Here is a 21,252-nt window from a genome sequence, read left to right on the forward strand (position 1 = left end):
CCCATTTCTGAAGAAGGGTCAAGACCCGAAACGTCAGCCTTCCTGCTCCTCTGATGCTGCTTGGCCTGCTGTGTTCATCCAGCTCTACACCTTGTTATACAATTTGCTAAGCTTAGTTACTAGCAGCATTGTGAGCAAGAGCAAAGGGAGGTGATATTGAACTTGTATAAGACACTTGTTTGACCTCAGCTGGAGTATTATGCACAGTTCTGTGTGCCACATTGTGGGAAAGATGTGAATGTGTTGGGGAAAGTGTAGCGTGGTTTACAAGAATGCTTTCAGGGACAAGAAATTTCAGTTGTGAAGATAGATTGTAAAATTTAGGATTGTTCTCATTGGAGAGAAGACTACGAGGAGATCTGATAGAGGTTTCCAAAATCATGAGCAGGATGGATAGGGTAGATAGGGTGAAGCTGGTACCACTTAAAGGAATAAGAACTGGAGTGTATAGATTTAAAGTAATTTGCAAAAGAAGCAAGGGTGATATGAAAAAAAAATACTTCACTCAGCGATTAGTTATGGTGCGGAATGTGTGGTGGAGGTAGTTCAATTGAAGCATTGAAGAGAGTATTAGGAGATTGTTTGTTTGGATTGTTTGGGGTGGCACAGTAGCTCAGTGATTAGCACTGCTGCCTCAAAGCACCAGGGACCTAAGTTCAATTCCACCTCTGGGTGACTATTGAAATGGAGTTTACATGTTTTCCCTGTGTCTAAGTGGGTTTCCTGTGGGTGCTCCTGTTTCCTCCCTCAGTCCAAAGATGTGTGTGGATTGGGTGGATTGGCCATGCTAAATTGCCCAGAGTGTGCAGGCTAGTTGGATTAGCCATTGGAAATGCAGGGATAAGGAAAGGTGGGGGTGGATGGAATGCTCTTCGGAGGATCAGTGTGGATGGGCTGAATGGCCTGGTTCCACACTGTAGGGATTCTATGAAAGTAACGTGCAACACTATGTGGAAAAATGTAGGAGATTTACACTCAGTAATTGCACTCATTTAATGACCCAATGCAGGCGTAAAGAACCAAATAACCTCATTCTGCGTTATAAGATGTCTGAGATTCTATGAAATTTCATAGGCTCCTCAAAGATGTGCATTGAATTGCAAGTACTTTGCAACTTACTCTTAACATGCAATGCAGGTTTCTTGTGTGATGGGGTGAGTGGTGACAAGGTTTCAGTAATTCTATCCCACATAAATCTCCTACTATATTCATGCAATGTGGCTTGTGCAGTATCTGAATGAGGTCGACTATGTTAAAGGTTCATGTGCAGCCATCCCATGTTTCTCCTTGCTGGAGTTCCCACGTCCCATTGTATTGAGGACTGTGGTAAACTGTCATTTGTGTTTGATGAGACTGTTGACTGCTTGCACTACCAAGGAGCTATTTTCCTTCAATGGAACCGTGACCAATGAATCAGCCACAGCTGGTGTTATCGTCACTGTGTTCCCCCAACAATGAAGATGCAGAGAAATTTAAGAGGAACAAATGTGTCGACAAGGCCAAGACCAATAACCGAATAGCCGCCACATGAAGAAGTTACAGAAGACAGTTGTTTCAGGATGAGAAGGAGGTACAAGAGGCTGCCATAGGCCAAGCATGTTTCAGGACACCTAAACAGACCTGTATTGGATACCTTACAAGGATGTCTGCTGAGAAACAAGGGCTAATCTCTGCAATTGTGGTTGATGATTGTGTCTCTTACATAGACACTTAGCTGAGGCCAAGACTGGATACAATTTGGACCATTGTGGAGCAGATGATGGGCTTCCTGATGACAAGGTTCTGATGCTTGTAATTGTGGGTTCTTGTAGTACACTCCAAACAGAATGTACCACCTGCTTCCAATAGATGTGACCTGGGTGCAGTGACAATTCATTGACTGATGCTCAATAGGAAAGCAAACCCTATTTAGTTGCAGAAGGAAGTGCAGCTTTTCTTGTTTTTCTTTCTTTGCTTTTCCTGTTATTCAATAAAATGTAAGATTAACAATTGTTTGAAGGCTTTAAAACACGTGATGCTCCCACATTGAACAATAACAAGATGTTATGCTATGATAGGTGTTAGTGATGCTAAGGATGGGTATCTTTTGTTGCTTTATTCTTGTAGTTGCAACAATGATAATAGTCTATCAGACAGGGGTGATTTAACATATCAATAATTTGCAAATATAATATTCCATGCACAATGAAATGCCCCCTGTGGCACTAAAACATCCTTAGGAGTTTTTCTTTCGTGCTTCCCTTTCATTACATCCTGTAAAGAGCTATTCATGGTTGGCAGTGATTGACCTGGTGCACAAATGGGCCTTATATATGGTCCCAGCAAATGTCGTCACCTCAACCACGCTGGTGAGTGTGCAAGATAGTGTGTATCTAATGAGGTGAGCAGCAGAGAATTCACTACAGCACACAGAGGGAAAACTGGCGTGAACCCGCACACACCCCTCCCCTCCCGAAATGTAAATTTAACTGATTTGAGGGAAAATTCACCCCAGAGTTTCTGCCACACTTCCAGCCAAAGTATTTTAGCCTGATGCAGAGATAATTTACTCCTGGCTACAGCCTTCGTACTTGAGGGAATGGCAAAGAGCTAAAAGCAGAAATCGCTGGAACTATTCAGCATGTCAAGTAGCATCTGTGAAGAAGAAAACAACATTTCAGATCATTGACCTCTTGATTGGATACACTAAAAGGCTGAGAACGTTTCACTGTAAAGTCTTTGAACATACAGTTGGTCTCAAATCTGTGCTTGTCTTACCTGAACTTCGCTTTTGAATCCCTCTGATCAGTTTTCTGCTCCTATCGTAGTACCAAATGGTTCTTGTCAAGATTACAAATCCTATGTGACAGTGACTTAGGTAAACTATTTTTCCTCGCGCTTCTTGACCTGTATGGAGCCTTTGTTGTGATGGATTATACTGTCTGTCAACACCTCTCTACTGCCATCCTGTTGGCTGGGGTTGCATCTTCCTAGCTCCATTCTCATCTATTTAACCCACACCAGATATCACCCGCAATGGCTCCTTTTCCCATTCTTTCTCCTGTTACCCCAGTATCTTCAAAGAATCTGTCATTGGCCTCCTACTATTATCATACTCATGTGCCCCTTGGTGACATAATCCAAAAGTACACCTTCAGTTTCCACACCTACACCGACATCATCAATTTCTACCATAACATCTCCTCTCTTGAACCATCCTTCACCTTGAAATGGTCAGAATACTTGTCAGACATTTAGTAAGGGATAAACAGAGATTTTCTCCAACTAAATATTGGGAAAGGTAAAGTCTCTCGTCCTTTTGGTTTTATCCACTGACTTGATTCACTTTCCTTGGCAATTGTAAGATGCTGAATCACACTGTTTACAAACTTGGTGGTGTATTTTACCCCAAGATAAGCTTCACTTCATAATTGTAACATCACAAAGACTGCTACTTCCACTTCTGTAATATTGCCCAACTCTGACCCTGCCTCAGCAAATGTTCCACCATTGAAAACCTTGAGCTTATCTAAAACTCTGCTGCCCTTGTCTAAACTCGTACTGATGCCCATCACCCTGTGTTCAATTATCTACAATTGGTTCCAGTTAAGCAATACTTCAATTTTAATAAATTCACCCCCTTGTCCTCAAAACACCTCCGTAGGCTTGTCTCTCCCTGACTCTATAATTCTACCAGCTACACAATCCTCTGAGATATCTGTGTATCTCCATTTCTGGCTTCTTGAATGAAGCTATTTTTGATTGTTCCACCACTGGTGGCCATGATTCAACTATTAACACCCTAAAATCTGGAATTTCTCCCTTAAACCTCATTGTCTCTCTTTCCCTATTAAGATTTAGTTCTCTGACCATTCTTGGGTCACCTGCCTATTATCACTTTTGTGCTCGGTGTCAATTTTTGTTTCTGCATACATGTGTAAAATGTTTTGAGATATTTTGTTACATTAGAGATGTGACATAAATACATGTTGTTGCTGATTGAAATTGATCAGATATGATATGGGCTTCGGTTGTTTCTATCATTATACACATCAATTCTCTGGAATTTCTCATTCCATATGGAACACTTCTCTTCTGTGTAATATTTACCAAATCCCATTTTATTTAAATTTATTGGTTTTGCCAACTTTTGAATTACTTATGTATATTCTTACATTGGTATACATGTTTGTTCTACGCTTGGAAACTTGGTTCACTAGTCAAAGTATACCAGGGGTTGATTCAGGAATTCCAGAAAAGGATGGAATAACATTTTGGAGCCTGTCAGAGGCAAGGACAAAGGCAGACACATGCTGGAGTTTTCCAATACCAGCTGCTATGTTGGCTTGTTAGCAACATTTCTCTTCCAGGCCATTTTTAGGGAGGCAGGACAGGGTTAATGGAAGAAAGTAGGAGGTATGTTAAAGAAAGGAATAGACAGATTTCTGGAAACTAAAGGTGCTTAGAAGTATGGGGAGAGAACGGAGAATGGCATTGAGATAGAGCATTAGCCATGATCATGTAAAATGGTAGAGTGGATTGATGGGCGAAATGGCCTACTCCTATTCCTATTTTCTATGATTCTAGGACCAATTAGGAGGCTATTAAATTCCAACTCCTACACCAAATGGTATTTTACAGTTGGCATGTAGACCTCCTGAAAAATAGCCAGGCACAGTTGAAGATATGAAAACAACAGAATTTCTACCAAGAATCTCGAAATTGACTGTTGAACTGCCTATTTTAACGTTCCTAGTTCCATTTAGTATTGATCACAACATTGACTTCTCCGTTCTTCATGAACAATTCAGATACTGATCCATAAATCCTTTTTTGTTAATTTTTATCTTTTTGGACTCAAGACTCATTCCCTAACTCTGCATGTGCCTGTGTTGCATTACTATTTTTTTTCTTGAGTTTGGTTATTAAAAAGCTCACTCTTTTTGTTTATTCAAGGAAACCTAGTTACATCGGCTCCTTTCAAAACACAAGTTCATTTGAGTTTAAGAAAGGTATCTAGAAAGGAAGGTATCCATTTCAAATTAATTTTTGTTGTGAACTGAGTGGGGGTGTGGTGGTGATGGTGTTGGGTAAATAAGAAAATTCGTCCCGCATCACCTGATAGCTTATTGATCTGAGGTATCCTGTCTGGAACTGTATTTGGGAACTTTGTCTGGAATCCGGTCCTAACAATATTGAAGAAAATCTATTAGTCCTAATGAAGAGTTATACATTTTGCCAATCTATTTGTTACAAATTCTCAGTGAGTTTTGCATTTGTTTGATAGTGCATAGGACTATATAAAATTGCAGCACAGCAGCTGGTCACTCCATCTAGCTAGTCAAAAATGCATGCTTATGCTCCACACAAATCATCTCCCATTGTACTGCATCTCAACCCATCAGCATATTTCTACTCTCTATCTCTCTCTCACTTATCCGCTCATTTAACTTCTTATTCAGCATTTTCAGAATATTTTGTGCAATTTTAGCCATGTTTTGGCTGATGGAATCAGCATCACCATGAACATGACTATGATGGCCTAGTGGTATTATCACTAGACTATTAATCCAGAGACCCAGATAATGGGTCTTGGGGATCTGGGTTCAAACCCTTCCATCGTGGAATTTGAATTCAATAAAAATCTTGTAATTAAGAGTCTATTGTTGATAATTTGGGAAAATCCATACAGTTCACTAATGCCCTTTAGGGAAGGAAATTGCCATCCTTACCTGGTCCAGTTCTACATGTGATCTTTAACTGCACCTTGGAAATTACAGATGGGCAATAAATGCTGGTCCATGAAAGAATAATAAAATCCTATTCACTCACTGCAGCTTACCCATTTTATGCATAATATGTGACAGTAGCAAGTGTGGTGATAATCCTCGACCCTATTTCTCCAAACAGCATTTCTGCTGCTTGATCAACAAATCAGGGAGCTCATGGACACTTAAATTCATGGAAATTGTTTATAATGTAGTCAAACATTTATGCATCAATAACATTTTTACCTTCAACTTCTGCTGCAAGGCTTTACATAGCTGTAGCCACACATCAGATATCCCATAATTCAAAGAGCCAAATCCAGATAACTACTTTCAGCGCGTATCAGGAGCTCACTGAAATGCATATAATTAAGGCAGGAGATGCACCAAGGTCAGACATATCCAGTTCTGTGAACTCAAAGCCCATTGTACTTAATACCACTTAACTGGTTAATACTGTGTAAAATGGCTCCTTGAAATAAATTCAAAGCACTTCACTGATCGAAGCACATTGAAGTTCAATAGTTGATGTTATCACAATTTTCTGACCAGTTACCTGCTGTGTTGAAGGCTCAATAGTGGCACGCAATCTCAGAATATTTCCTCTTCAGTGTACACAGATTCTGCAATATGCTACTTTATTCAATGGCTTTAAGATGATCTATTCAAGGTGGTAACCCAATTTTTTTTTGAATGTTAGGCAAAATTTCCACAACAATTCTTAAATTGCCAAGCCGGTTTTCTGAATTAATGAACCTATTTTATCATTATCAACAAACAACATTAGATATTTCTGAAATGGATATGGTGCTTGACACACAAACCTGAACAAGATTAACAGTAAATTTGCTGAAACCTTTAATTTGAAAATTCAACACAGGTTTAATCAGCCTTAGATTACAAGATAACTTGTGTAATACAGCAAACTATAACCACACAGTGTCTTGAAAAAATATAGCATTTCTCTTTCAACTGGATTCATTTAAAGTAGGGTAAATAAAATTATGCTGGAATAAATATTTTTTCCCTTTATCTCTGATAATTCTATTCATCTTAACTTTCTCCTCACAATTTGAATTAGTCCACCAACTGGAAACCAATGTAACTATTATTCCTCAGCCACAAAGCACAACTAGACTTTTGTAACTGTTAGCTATCACTGTCAGAATTCAAAACTACCATCAAAATTCCAGGATTAAACACTTGCATTGTAATTAACTGGAAATATGTTTGGAAAAACACTTAATATTGCTGTACATGAATCTGAATTTGACAATTTATTTTTCTTTTGCTAACCTGAAGTACGCAGATCCTTCCTTTAAAAAAATGTACAGCACTGAAAGATTCTAAAAATAAACTACACAGGAGTGAGAAATGACTTAAAGGATGCTAAACAGAGGTTGAGAGATGCAAGATGGGAGAAATATAATTCCAAACATCTGAGATTGTGTGGAGGTATGAAGAGAAGAAATGGATAAAAATAGTGCACCACATGAATAATTGAGCAATCACATTAAATACTCAAATCCCCAATTAAAAAAACTGTTTAGTTTTAAAAGATTGCGTGACTGAAGTAAACAACAGATAAATATTTCTTCATTATCGACCACTCAGAAGAATTAGAAAATTCTATTCCAGTTATATTTTGCAATGAAATGCAAATACATTCCAGGTCTGCTCCAAATGTTAAAATAGATGAATTTAAATTCCATTTAAATTATATTCATTCCTTTCTTTATATATAATACGAGAGAGCTGTTTTGTGTGTGTGCGTGTGCATACTTCTAAAATGCAGAGAAACACGAAGGATGAAATGTTCTTCAGGCATGGTCATAGCAAGAACATTTCAGCAAAAGACTTTTTTCACATAAATTGCAAAATAATCTGGGGAATTATTTACTGAAAGATCTCCACATGTGGTTCCAGTGTGGTTTCCATTTCGAGGCCTTTGTTATACATTTACAGCAAATGTCTTAGTGAAAACATTGCAAGATCTGGTTCCAAATATCTTGCCTAAAAGGTTTGTTTTAAAGGAATGAACAAAGAGATTTGGATCCATTATTCTGCTGGCTATCAACCATCAGCCTGGAGCTCTTTAATCTGGAAAATTCAAGGCTGAATAGTAAATCAATTGACGTGTTAAAATCATGAAGGGATTTAATAGGTCAAATATCGGGATAAAGTTTTTATTCAGGAACAGCCCAAAATTAGGGACCATAAATATAAGCTGGTCACAAATAAATCCCTGAAGCAATTCAGGGGAAACTACTCAGAGACTGGAGAGAACGTGGAACTTTCAACCACATGTGGTAGTGGCAAGTAGAACAGATGTTTTCAATGTGCATGAAAATAAATTTGCAATCCAATTGAAGATGATAAACAGGTTTTCAAAGCTGGGAAACCAATCAGAGAGCTTTCAGCTTGAAAGGAGCTGCAGGCTATAATGGCAGGTGAGCATGCTTCAAAATGGAGGCAGTCACTCTTCATCATTTTAAAAAGTCTTTGATGTAAGAATGGCCTTTATATCCATGATGGTGATGTTGGTGGGGTGATAGCTCCTTTATGTGGTAGCCAGTAACCTGTACTGCACCAAAGCAGGCACAGGGGTTTTCTGGGCTGTCTGGAGTGCTAGCTCCTCAACCTTCTGCCAAGATATTCAATTAGCAACTGGTTATTAACAAGGACCTGAGAGCTGACAGGAAATTCCCAGTCAACCTCCTTTATTTGGGAACAATTGGCCCTTAATGGGCCATGATGGTTGCCCACTGAGTCTGGATGGGTATAGACCTGACTGTCCTGGATCCTGCCTTCTCAAAATTTGAAATGTGATGGAGGCAGGTAATTGCTGTTTCACCTGCTCTAACCCTGACCTTGATGGGTCCCAAATTTCAGAGGACTGAAATTTAAAAGAAGTTGTCAATTTAAATGTTAAATTGACAGCTGACTCAGTCTGTTACTTATTTTGGTTTCTACTCTGTTTCAAATGCATGCCAAAACTGCTTATATTTTATCTGGCAGGTATCAGCTTTTGAATCATACATTTGCTGCTGTTTTACTTTCACTAATTGTGATGTCGGGCTGGTATGCAAAATGTTGCTGACTAATCATGACGCAGGAGGATAGGATAAGTCTTATAGGAATTTACATCATAGAAAAATGTTTTGTCTGAAACTGGGTAATCTGGATGCACGTTATGTTCAAAATTGCACTTGTTTACCAAATTGATTTTCTGACTCTAGTTTCTGTTCAAACTCATTCAATGTATATACAGATGTGAAATCTTCTACAAATCAATGCAATGGGCGCACATTTTAGAAGGTATTTGTTTACTTTTAAAGATCGTCCTAAATTATATTTTTTTAGTGGTAAGCGCAATTTTATTATAGCGCTGCAAATTGCTTTATTACAAAATAACTGATTTCAATAAGTATCTAAACTACTTGAAAGTAACTCAATTTTTAAAATCATTAACATTGAACTATTTACTAGCTTCATTGGTATGCTTTGCAAATGTGATCTATTAGCTTAATTGAATTAATTATTTTAGCAAGTCTCTATTAGTACCCCTCTGCATAAATGGGTCAGGAGCTCAGTACCCATTCTCCTGCCTGTGCTTACATACAGAAGTTAAGCAGTTCTGTGCATAAGAGACAGTAGGAGTGGGGAGAGTATTAGCATTCAATCTCGTTGGCCTCATTCATTAATTTTTTTTTTTGTAATGGTCCCATTTCTCAAAATCCAGTTAGAAGTTCAGCAAATACTGTAATTGCCAACAGCAGTGCTAGTTGAAAGCATATAACTACCTTGACAATGTTTTATTTCCAAACATCAATTGTACCAAAGTGGTTCTTACATTTCCCAAACCATACTCCTTCCTTTTCTGGAATCTCTTGGAAAAAGATTAACAATTATGACATATTGTGCTTACTTATGGATCTTTGCCAACCACCAATAGGTGAGACTGTTTGGATTCAGCCAACACCCAGAGAAGATTTTCATCTTGTTAGCACTCAAACATAGGATCCAAAGCAAAAATGGTGCTCTGCTATGCTGCACTATCTGGTCAATAATTAATAGGATCCTATGTAATGGGCAGGTGACTTGTTGAAACAAATGGTTTATCACTTAGATCCACTTAGAGAAACGAAGGACTTTCACTGCCTTGGGAACTTTTTGTACAAACTTATAGCATTCAGGCAGCAAATTGTTACAAGCAGTACAAGTTGAAATTTGTGGGATGTTATGCTTTTCCAGATCCCATCCCATTAATGCGCAGACCTGGATCCACTAGACCAATTCTAGGCAGATGTTTCACAAACTAGATCCTGGTTAATAACAGATAAAATGTTTATCTATAACTGGAGAAGGGAATGGAATGAATTGGTGCTAATTCACTGAAGCATTCACTACCTTGATTGTGCCCTTTTAAATAATAGATTGGTACTAGCATATTTTCAGTTTTACAAACATGCAAAAAATCTACCTTCAGAATAGTTTCCTAGAAATAGCTCTATACATATGCAACAAAGTCTTCAGAAAAACTGTAACTCATTATATAAAACTTGCATCCTGTCAACCGAGCTAGGACTCAAACCTAGGAACAAAGCAAATATGGTGATCTGCCATGCCTATCAATAATTAATAGGATCCTATGTAAAGGGCAAATGATTTGTTGCAACAAGTTGTTGACAATGATTTACAAGTAAACTTACAATTTTCTATAATTAAAATGTTGAATTATTATTATTCACAGCATGTGAGTATTGCCCATCCTTCATTGCCCAGGGGGGCAGTTAAGGGTCAACCACACTGCAGTGGGACCGCAGTTCCATGTAGGTGGGGTCATATATAGGCCAGACCAAGTAAGATGGCTGTTTTCACTCTCCCTTTTTAAGAAAGGGGAGAAACAGATGAACTTTTCTTGACAATTATTTCATAGTCATCATTAGACCCTTTAATCCCAGGTTTTCATTGAATTCAAATTCCAACATTTGCCATGGTGGGATTCAGACTCATATCCCCAGAACATTACCTGGGTCTCTGCATTAATAGGTCTGGTAATAAATCTACTAGGCCACTGTCTTCCCAGCTATCTAATTTTATGAAAGTTGTTTTCAAATTGATAACTGAAACTCAATCTACAGCAAAAGGTTTTTTTTTATTTTATAGTACATTTTCCTCTGGTAAATTCACAAACTGTAAGATTATTTTCTAGGTTACTCAACAGAGCTGCAAATCACTTATTATTATTTTCTGCCCTGAACATTTAAATTTCAATCTCAAATGTTTGCATATCAGATTTCTTCTTCATACGTCCAGTATCAGTTTTATTTGTGATATTTCATGGGTTGAGGAAGACGTATCTGGGAGTTTGCTTCACAATGGTGGTGTTGCAGAAGGTAATGGTTCTCAAGGGGTTAATGTTCAGATTACATTGGCTCCACCCATTCTACTGAGTTCACATAAAGTCTGTGTATGGATGCAAGGAGTTCTACTCTAGGTTTCAGAGGGCACAGATGTATCTATTCCAACTCCATAAGGTTGTGGTAATAATGGCTGGTAGTTGTACTGATTGCTAACATGCTCTAAATCTTCTTGTTGTCTAAGAACAGTGCCTTTTCTGTAGATACTCTATCAAGGTGTATACTTTACTGTCAATCACTGGAGACGCCCCAGACAAAATAAAGGAGGATCCATAGAAATGAACTACTTCAAACAGTCTTGTTCCAGTATCACATTGTGTCAAGGTGGTAAATACCACAAGGTGACAGCAGTTGTTATCTGAACAAAAATCACAACTTTATCCATTTTCCTTTGGCAAGACTGAAAGTACTCTCGATTAATGCAAGGTGATTTTAGAGTATTGGAAAACTGACACTAATTTACTTACGTAAAGAGAAGGTAAGAGTTGGTAGAGAGCATGTCATCTCCCCACCAGGTTCTAATCTCTCCAAATAAGTATCAGGATGGTTATAAGACCCAATTGTCGTCATCCAACCTTGATTTTTTTTGCATCTTAAATAGACTTTCACTTGGCCGAAGGATAGGCCTGAAGAAACTGTAAGAATTCTACTCGTAAAGGCTGAGTGATGAACATGTGGCAGTTTAAATACAGGTTTTCTGAATTCAATAATAAGTTCCCAAATGTTCCTGGTTGGTAGAATATTAGACTTAAAGTGAAATTAAGTCAAACAGCAGCATATGAATCTAGGAATATTCTCTCCAAGACTCTAAATGTCCACAGTAGGAATTATGCAGCCAGACCAATTGGTTACTACACAAGCATTTATTTGCACATGAATATTTTAGGATTAAAAACCCTCTTGGGGTGATGGAAACCACGTGGTTTCAGATCAGCCAAACATTATACATTGTTTTTGATGATACAAAGATAGGTAGGAAAACAAATTAGAAGACATGAAGGGTGGAATAAAATCAGAAGACATTGGGACTGGAAATGGTCACCACAATGGTTTGCGTAGTGGGAGTTGCAATTATAATGTATATCGTATGTGCCTGCAAAGTCACCATGGTCCCATTTTGTTATTACAAAGAGATAATTGGTGGTGGTTTAACCTGATGATCACACCTTGCTAGGGCAAGGTCAAGAAGGTGCAACCTTCATGCTAGCCTCACCTGGTATGGGAATTGAACCCATGCTGTTGTCATCAGTGTACATTACAAACCAGTCATCCAGCCACTGAGCTAGGAAGACACAGGAAACACCTATAATCACATTGTAGAGGTGGACAGCATCAGTTATAAATACAGGCTCCTTTTAAGGCTCGAGCAGATTAGCTCCAGAATTGATTGATTGAGAGCAGGTGATGGTCCCCTCAGTGTGTAATGGAATGGGGTTATAGTTCCCAACTCGCCTTATGCCAGACGTTGGCAATTTCTGGCAATATTTATCCAAAGCAAAAATCTTTACTAGCCTGAATTTGAAGGATGGGTCCTGTTGTGAAACTGGATTAGAGCAGCAGTTCTTTTAATGACATTCAGGATGCCATTTAGGGAATAGAGATGATAATGTATGCTATCTGGCATTTTCACTGCTCCAAAAGTGTATCAAAGCAGACAGCACAAGATAGTCAGTGATCTCCTCAGAATGGAAGCTTTTGTGGATGATCTGCAAGTCTATAGATCTAGAGATACAATGCTAAAAGTAATGACAGACCGCGATCAGAATTTAGTGCCACAGTCAGACAGGGCCTGCCAGATGAATCTGAAACAGAACAAGAAAGTATGCAATTGAAGTTGCTTGCGGTTTCATACATAGGTTACGTACTGAAAAAGAAAGGACTTTACCTGGATCCAAACAAGGTGACAGCTGTAGAGAATTGCAGCACCACCAGGTCCAAAAACAGTGCAACAACTTGTTGTATTCGTGAACTATCTTGCAAAGTTATTTCTTAATTAATTATCAGGATGTTAAACTCTACACAAGCTCACTGCTAAAGACATGCAGTAGCCTCGGGACTCAGAACAAGAAACAACTTTCGCTAGAATCGAGCAACTGGTAATAAGACCAGTGCTGAAGTATTACGACATCATCAATGAAATCACCTTGTTGAGTGATATGAGCAGGACAGGAGTGAGTGGCAAAATCAAAGTGACTGAACAGAAAGCTGAATTTCACTTTAATAATGCTGCCAAATTATTGGCAGAGCTGAGCATTGCTGAGCCAGTCAGAGTCCAAACATTCAATGTCCTTATCAAAAGTCAGCCTGTATAACCAATTGTGTAGAGCAGTTGTCACCTTTGATTGTACATAGTGAAAATGATCAACCATCTACATCATCACAACCATAGGCACATACACAGAAATAAAGAAGGTTCACAGCAAAGAAGATGAGATGTTGCCAACATTCACAGAGTTAAAAAAAACCTTTAACACACAGCTTTGTTCATGAACAACAATTTTCTTTTTTGACCATTTTTATAATGAATAACTCGTAACTGCAAATGGTAGTGTATGCAAATTTTTTGGAGAAATGCATTTGTACGTTGTGTATTCTGGCTTAATATGATCATGTAATCTCTGTTCTAGATACTTTCAGTATCTCTCGTAGCCACTAAACCCATTACATGACACAAGGATCATAGATTGAAAACTGAAAGAAAAATTGGTGAGTATGTTTCTCAATATTTAATTAAATTTGCCAAGTTTTCCAGGAAGGGATGTTCAACATCCATGCTCATTGACCACAATTTGGAGCTTCTTTGATAAATATGTTTCCACCAAGTGTCATCTGCAGCAGCACTGAATGACCAATGAGATGATAAATCAAAGGAACGTTGATTTGAAATTTGCATGTGCCCCTCATCACATTTCAGTTGACATTTAAAATCTACCAATTAGACCTGTAGTTATTTCTCTTGGGTTAACAGTCTTGTTTCACTAAGTGATGGTTAGCTCTGTATTTAAAATTGTTTGTTTATTAGTGGGCAGTAACAGCGCTGTCTGGAGGAGAGCTCCATAAGCAAGAGATTTACAAGATAATGCCTTGTTGTTCATATTCTGTGCCTTTTTCTTGTTTGCATTAATACAAAATCTTAGCAAGCATTTGCAAAATGCTAGCAGCCTGGCCTTATTTCTTCAAAACTTGTCAATGGCTATTCCAGTCAGAGGTAAGTCAGCTTTTACTAACTTAATCGAATCTGCACTGTTTCTGACCACATGGGAGTTATTTCAACTTTGGGCATAAGTATAAAAAGGGCTTTGTGGCACAGTGGTAGTATCCCTAACCCTGAGCCGAGAGACCCAGGTTAAAGTCCCACCTACTCCAGAGGTGTGTAATAACGTCTCTGAACAGTGTAATTAGAGAAATAAGTTAAATTTAAAATAAAGAGGAAGATGTCAATGGAAATCTGCTGAGATGTGCAACAATCAGTTGACCTGATTGTCCTTTAGTGTAAAACAGACACTAAGTCAAAGTTGCCTACTTGGATTGCAAAGGCAAGAGGTTCATTTTCTCTACAGTATTGGATTACTGAGTAGATGTATGTTTTTTAGAACACTACAGCTGCCTGTGATTACAGTAACAAGCAGCTTTCTTTTGAGGAAGTTAGAAAAAGTCTAAGTATTGATACTTCTCCTAGCCCTGCAAAAATTAACCAGCACAAACCTTTGTGGCCCACTTGTTGAATCACTAACCTGGGAAAGCTGTAGAGCCACTAGGCTTTCATCCACCTCTAATCAGCAAGCAGCTAAAAGTGTTGTCAGCAGTTTGTCAATGGGATAAGTAATGAGGCTTCACCAGGATGATTGAGTGAGCTCAGACTGCCTCCATTGGGCAAGAGTGAGGGCACATTCTACTGTACCTGCTTGAAGTAGTGTTTTGACTGAAGAGCATTTACAACTCATACTGCACAAAGGTGGGTTGATAACTGATTTTACCTTGTCCAATGGAGCACAAGTAAAACAGAGTGTTATCATGGTGGCTCAGTGGTTAGCACTGTTGCCTCACAGTGCCAGGGACCCAGGTTCCATTCCAGCCCAGGTGACTGTGTGGAATTTGATTATTCTCCCCGTGTCTGTGTGGGTTCGCTCTGGTTTCCTTCCACAGTACAAAGATGGACAGGTGAGGTGGATTGGCTATGCTAAATTGCCCATAGTGTCTCAGGTGGGTGGAAAATGCAGGAATACAGTAGAGGGTGGTTCTAGGTGCTCCTCAGAGGGTTAGTTTGGACTCAATGGACCGAATGGCCGGCTTCCACACTGTAGGGATTCAAAAAAAAGTGCTGGAACAATATTAAATAAACCATGTTGTGGTGAGCGACAATGCAGTTATGCAGTTCAACTCTATGTGAAAGAGTGTGGTCCATATTATTACTTGCTTAAGGGCTTATTTTTCATAATTTACTGTTTCCTAATGAGTATCTTTGCCAAAAGAGGCTATGACTCAAGTAATGATAAATGCTCGATTAATCTTAAAACAATTTAGTGTTCATTTTTAAAATTGCACTATTTTTCTATCATCACTTTAGCTGAACAGCTTATCGCCGTTAAGTCATTTAGGCATTACGACAACTATTCTAACAGCTCTTCATGAAAATTTATCTTTAAGTGTATTAAAACTGTTATTAAATCCCAGATATTAGCAAATCTTCTCAACATATTCATAGGATTTTTAACAGAATAATTAATATTAGAACTTAAATACCGAACCTTTTAAAACCAGAGGCAATTCAGTCCGCATTTTGCAGTTAAATGTGCTCAATGTAGCATTCTTAAATGTACTAGATTTCAGATAAGGTAAGGCATAATGATGGCATCTTCCACTGGGTTTGTGACAAAATGAAGAATGAAGACAGTTACACCAGTGAGGTGTCTAAGCTTTCAACTCGGAGACTAATTTGATCTCTTTTAAAGTGCGATATTAACAAAAGCCTAAATGCAATTATATATGGGAATACTTTCTCAAAGCAGATGTGTTTTTGGAAAGAATTGCCAACCTTTTCATAATTCAGCATCATGCTTATTTTAGCAATTCTAGGAACTGCTGCACATGCCTGCTATCTCTATTCGCTTCTAAAACTCCCCATTATACATACTATTTCTGAAATTTCAGTTCCTTTTCTGGATACGGAATTACATGTCATTTTGAGTAGGTTTTCATTTATTTTATATGGAGTGAATTGCATCACCGTTTGCATTTTCAAAAACAAGGAGATTTTATCAAGACCCAAACCGTTCATGGAAATAGCACAAATGTAATGTTCCATTATTTTTCTTTGACTTTCCACAGTAGTCATCTGAGAAAAATGTTTTTAATATGATAATAAAAACTGAAAAGAACTTGCATCAGATAAGTATTTTTGTTAAATAATAACTAATACAAAAGAGACCTAATAATAAGCAATGCAAAAGGAGTGAATATTTTCACCCAGTCCGCTCTATGTATTTAGTTTCACCAGGGGAACTGCCCAACTGCTAAACTCATTACACTATGTGAATATTTTTGCATCTCTTTAACCCATGCTGAACTTCAATGAAGTGCCTGTACACAGATGCTATGTGCTTACATTAATAATATGTAAGTTGATTGACAGAATGCAATTGTCACTTCCTATTTAGTGAGTAAGCTGTTAGGCTCATCAAATATACCGAACAGGAGTATTCATTTAACAGATTCACAGCTAAATATTTGTATTTCTTTTGTCAGCAAATATTTGAAGTATTTTCATACAATGCCACAATCTACAAAATGTAGTATAGTCATTAAATTAAAGAAGCTAGGGTTTTAAAAATTATATTATTAAATTATTAGATATATGCATTGATCATAAGCCCCAAAAATGTTCAAAGAAATTTCAGTAACTCCTAGATCCAACAACACTTGCGATAATAAGTTAAGAAATAAGGGCAGCAGTAACCATTCAGCCTCTAGAGCCTGCTCTTCCATTCAGATAAATCATGACTGATCTATACTCCAATTTTATTTATTCTCACTCACTCCATTCCCTTATCATCTTCACCAAATTTTTAAAAAACTGACCATCTCAGACTAGTTCCACAACCCCATGGAGGAGGGATTTACCCTCATCTTTGAGTTTAAAAAAGTTTTCTGATTAAAGAAGTACAATAATGTAGATAATTGGAGCAAGAACCTGTTCTGCCATTCATTCAGATCATGCCTGATCTTTCACCTCAATGCCATGTTCTAGCACTATCCTCACATTCCTTGGAATCTTTAATATCTAAAAATCTATCAATCTCTGACTTGAATATACTTTATTGACTGAGATTTTACAGCTCTTTCAAGCAGGGAATTCCATACATTCATACCTTCTGAGTGAAGAAATTCTACCTCATTTCAGTTCTAAATGGCCTATCACTTATCCTAATTGTATGTTTGCCTTTTATAGACATGGGTCTGACTTACGAAAGTAAGGAAGCCTTGCTACAATTGTACAATGTATCATTTTGGTCTCCTTATCTAAGGAAGGACATAAATGCCTTTAAGGTTTTGCAGCGAAAGTTCACTTGATTGCTTCTGATGATGAGTAATTGAGTAGTTTTGGAATTCAAGAGAATGTGATATGATATCATTTGAAATTGATGAGATTCTGTGAAAGCTTGACAGGGCAAATATTGAGATGTTGTTTCCTGACTGGATAATGTAGAACTAGGTAAAGTGGTCTCGGCATAAGGTTCAATGGGATGATGAAGAATTTTGTCACCCATAAGTTTGTGATTCTTTTAGAGTTATCTATTCCAGAGGGCTATGGATATTCAGTCATTGAGTAGATTCAAGACTGATATCAATAGATTTTTTGGACTCTGGGAGCATAAAGAAAGAAAGGAAATTGGGGAGAAGAAGTAAAATAGAGATGAACTCCCAGGAAGAAGGAGAAGATAAAGGCCTAAGATTAGATGGCTAGAGGTGGTGGAGACAGGCTAATGCAGTAAGGATTGGTAGAGGAATGGGTGACCAATCGGAGAAAGTGGAGAAGGGGAATCAATCAAAATTGCTGCAATACAAAATAGAATTGGAGAAGCTAAAAGAAGAAGCAAATCAAGGGTTTGATCAATCTGACAGAAAAGTGAAATTAAAATCCAATCACATATCAGTCATGATCTAATGTGTCATAGGGCCCTTGTAGCCTACTCCCTCTCCTATTTCTAACTTTCTTATTGTTGTAATTATTACTGCTAAAGTTGTTACAGGTAGGTTGTTCAGTGTTCTGTTTTTCATTTCAGGACCCATGGCCATGAGGACATGTTGATGGCCCATGTTAGAGGAAAGAAAAGGTGGGGAGTTGTGGAGCAATGGTTTATGTGAGGATGTTTTCAAGGGGATTGCAGTCTGATGAGCTGCTAATGGAAAGCCTTTCAAGGACATTGATGTTCCAGATTCTATTACCTCTCTTACTTATTCCTCTTCTCTCGAGGCATATGTTGTAGAACTGGTGATAAGGGTGCAGAGCCAAGTTATGTAGCCTGCAACAGAGTTTACAAATTTGAGGACAAACTGTAGTGAGTACTGCAAATTGTCCCTGTGTGGATTAGACAGCAAGCTGTTGTTTGAGAATACTAATAATTTATTGTATGATGTTGATGGTCACAGCATAGCTCTCATATGAGCACAGTCCACATGTAGTTGGATGGTGAGACTGAATCATGCACTCCATGATCTACCTACAGCATGTAGAATGCAGTGGTTCAAGATGGCAGCTCATCATCATCTTTTCATAGGCATCTAGAGATGGGCAATAAATGCTGACCAACCCAATAAAGCTGAAGAGCTATTAACATGTTCCCAAGCAGCCTCCATCTAGTTTATCATAGTCCCTTGAGGTATACAGGGAATGACTAAGTGGCACAGCATAAATGCATTGGTGCTGTTGTCGATATGATTGGTGATCATTAATATGATGACCCATGTACAGTGGCACACCAACAACATATTAAGGGAATGCAATTATTTTCAGATCTGCTACACCTTCCTGTTGAGATGTAACACCTGAACAGTTGCATGCTCTTGATAATTTTCCACCCCTTTGGCAGCCGATACTCTGGCAAAACCACATACCAGTTCTTCCTGACAACCATTCTCTCTCCTCAGACAGGTCTTCAGTGAACTCCCTGATACAGGATAGCACAGATAACAGTGAGATGTGGACAATGTCTAGTTATGGACCCAAAAGGGGATCTACATGTGTCTGAGATATTAGATGGACAGTTTCATCTGTTTTTATTATGGAACAAGATGCTGACAAAGATAAAGTGACAAAGGAGGGAGTTAAATTACTGGATTAGGCTAAAAATTTGAATTTGGAAGGGCTGGCTGTGTTTAAATTTGAAAAGTATACAGGGCCAGATAAATAAAAGATAAAGAAGACTTGCATGTTTATAGCTCTTTTCATGACCGCTCAAAGCTCTTTATCATTAACAAGTTACTTTCGATGTGTAGTCACTGTCATAATGTAAGAAATGTGGCAGCTAATTTGCACAAAGCAAAAGAGAAGAACTAAATTTTTTTTGTGATATTAATTGATAGGTCCATGTTGGCCAGGACGCCAAGAATAAGTCCCCTTCTCTTCAAAATTTTGCCATAGGATTTCTACATTCACTGAAGCAACTGGCTGGGTCTTTAGTTTAAGCTCTCATCAGAAAGATGGCACCTCAAACAGTGTCAGCCTTGATCTTTGTACCAGGCATTGGAATAAGAACCCTGTGACTCAGGTGAGAATGCTACAAGCTGAGCCACAGTTGGTATATGTCCAAGGATTCTGAGTGAAGTAAGAGAGGAAGTTGTGGAGACACAGGCATTACCGCTATCCTCCAATAAATTTTCAATTCAGGGTGTGCGCCAGAGGAATGAAACATTGTAAATGTTACACCCTTATTCAAATTTTTAAAAAGTATAACATTAAACACAATAACTAACAGTCAGATTATAAATTTAGAATTTATAATCCAGGACGACACTAACAATCGACTGAACAAATAAGTACTAAATGGAAATAAAACAGATTTGTTCAAGGTAAACATGTTCAATTGATTTTTTTTTTCTTTGCTTCTCTTCTCCTCAGACAGCCCCTTGAGACTGATGATGACTCTCTTCCACTCTGAGGTTGTGGCTCCTGTGGTATCTAAATAGTCCATTGATCAGTTCGCACATCCTGCCACAGAAGTGGCAAGTGGTGTTTGAAGAGATGGGTGGATGGGATGCTTGGTTCTTCTCGCACTCCTTCCACTGGTGCTTGGCGTTCTGGGTCTGTCAGATGCTCAAAATGGTTGGCACCTTAGCAGACGCTGCTTCTCCAATTTGAGTGTTGCAGAGCAAGAGATTCCCATAAGTCAGTTCGGATCTTGCAGTTTTTCATGGAGACACTGAGGGTGCTTGAAGCATTTTCTCTGCCCTCTTGTTTAACCATTTACCCTGACAAAGCTCGGAGTGGAAAACATGCTTTTGAAGTCTTGTGCCAAGCATGCAGATGACATGGCCAGCCCAATGCAGCTTGATTGGTTGAAACTAGTGCTGCAATACTGGAAATATTGTCCTAAGAAAGGACACTGATGTCAAAGCAATCATTCTCCCTATGAATTTGCAGGATTTTGTGGAGGCTCAGTTCATGGTATCCCTTGAGGAATTTGAGATGTCTGCTGTACACCCTCTGTTAAGCATATAAGAGGACAAGTAGCACTGCTGCCTTTTCGACTATGAGCTTGATCCAGGCTTAAGATCTTTGACCAACAGACTGTTTGTTTGATAACAGACAGCCAAAGACTGCTCTGGCATAATGGAGGTGATATCAAATCTTATTGTGTGTGTCTGCCCTGTCTGTCTAAATGGAAACTCCCAAGGTATGAAAACCATGTTGTCCATTATTTCATTGTTACTCTTGATATTTGGGAGGGGGTGTGGCAGCATTGCACTAATAGAAGACCTCTGCATTCGAAATGTTTTGCCTAATCCAGATTCTCTCAAGTGCCTCTGTGAATGCATTGACTACGGTTTGGAGTTTGGCCTCCTCCTTGTTGTGCACGAGCAAC

The 21,252-nt window shown here is 38.4% G+C and overlaps 1 long non-coding RNA gene across 3 annotated transcripts; it reads left to right on the top strand.

The window, feature by feature from the left end:
- Positions 1-8,141: 8,141 nt before the first annotated feature.
- Positions 8,142-20,458, top strand: LOC125485059. Of its 3 annotated transcripts, none has more exons than XR_007263820.1 (3): positions 8,142-8,197; positions 13,798-13,876; positions 19,754-19,932. It is a non-coding gene; the product is annotated as an uncharacterized LOC125485059 (long non-coding RNA). The 3 variants fall into 3 exon arrangements; XR_007263821.1 differs by lacking the exons at positions 8,142-8,197; positions 19,754-19,932 and adding exons at positions 8,512-8,585; positions 20,289-20,458; XR_007263819.1 differs by lacking the exon at positions 8,142-8,197 and adding an exon at positions 8,512-8,585.
- Positions 20,459-21,252: the final 794 nt, after the last annotated feature.

This window comes from Rhincodon typus, chromosome 15 (genome assembly GCF_021869965.1).
Source record: "Rhincodon typus isolate 14 chromosome 15, sRhiTyp1.1, whole genome shotgun sequence".
NCBI classification, from domain to species: Eukaryota; Metazoa; Chordata; class Chondrichthyes; order Orectolobiformes; family Rhincodontidae; genus Rhincodon; species Rhincodon typus.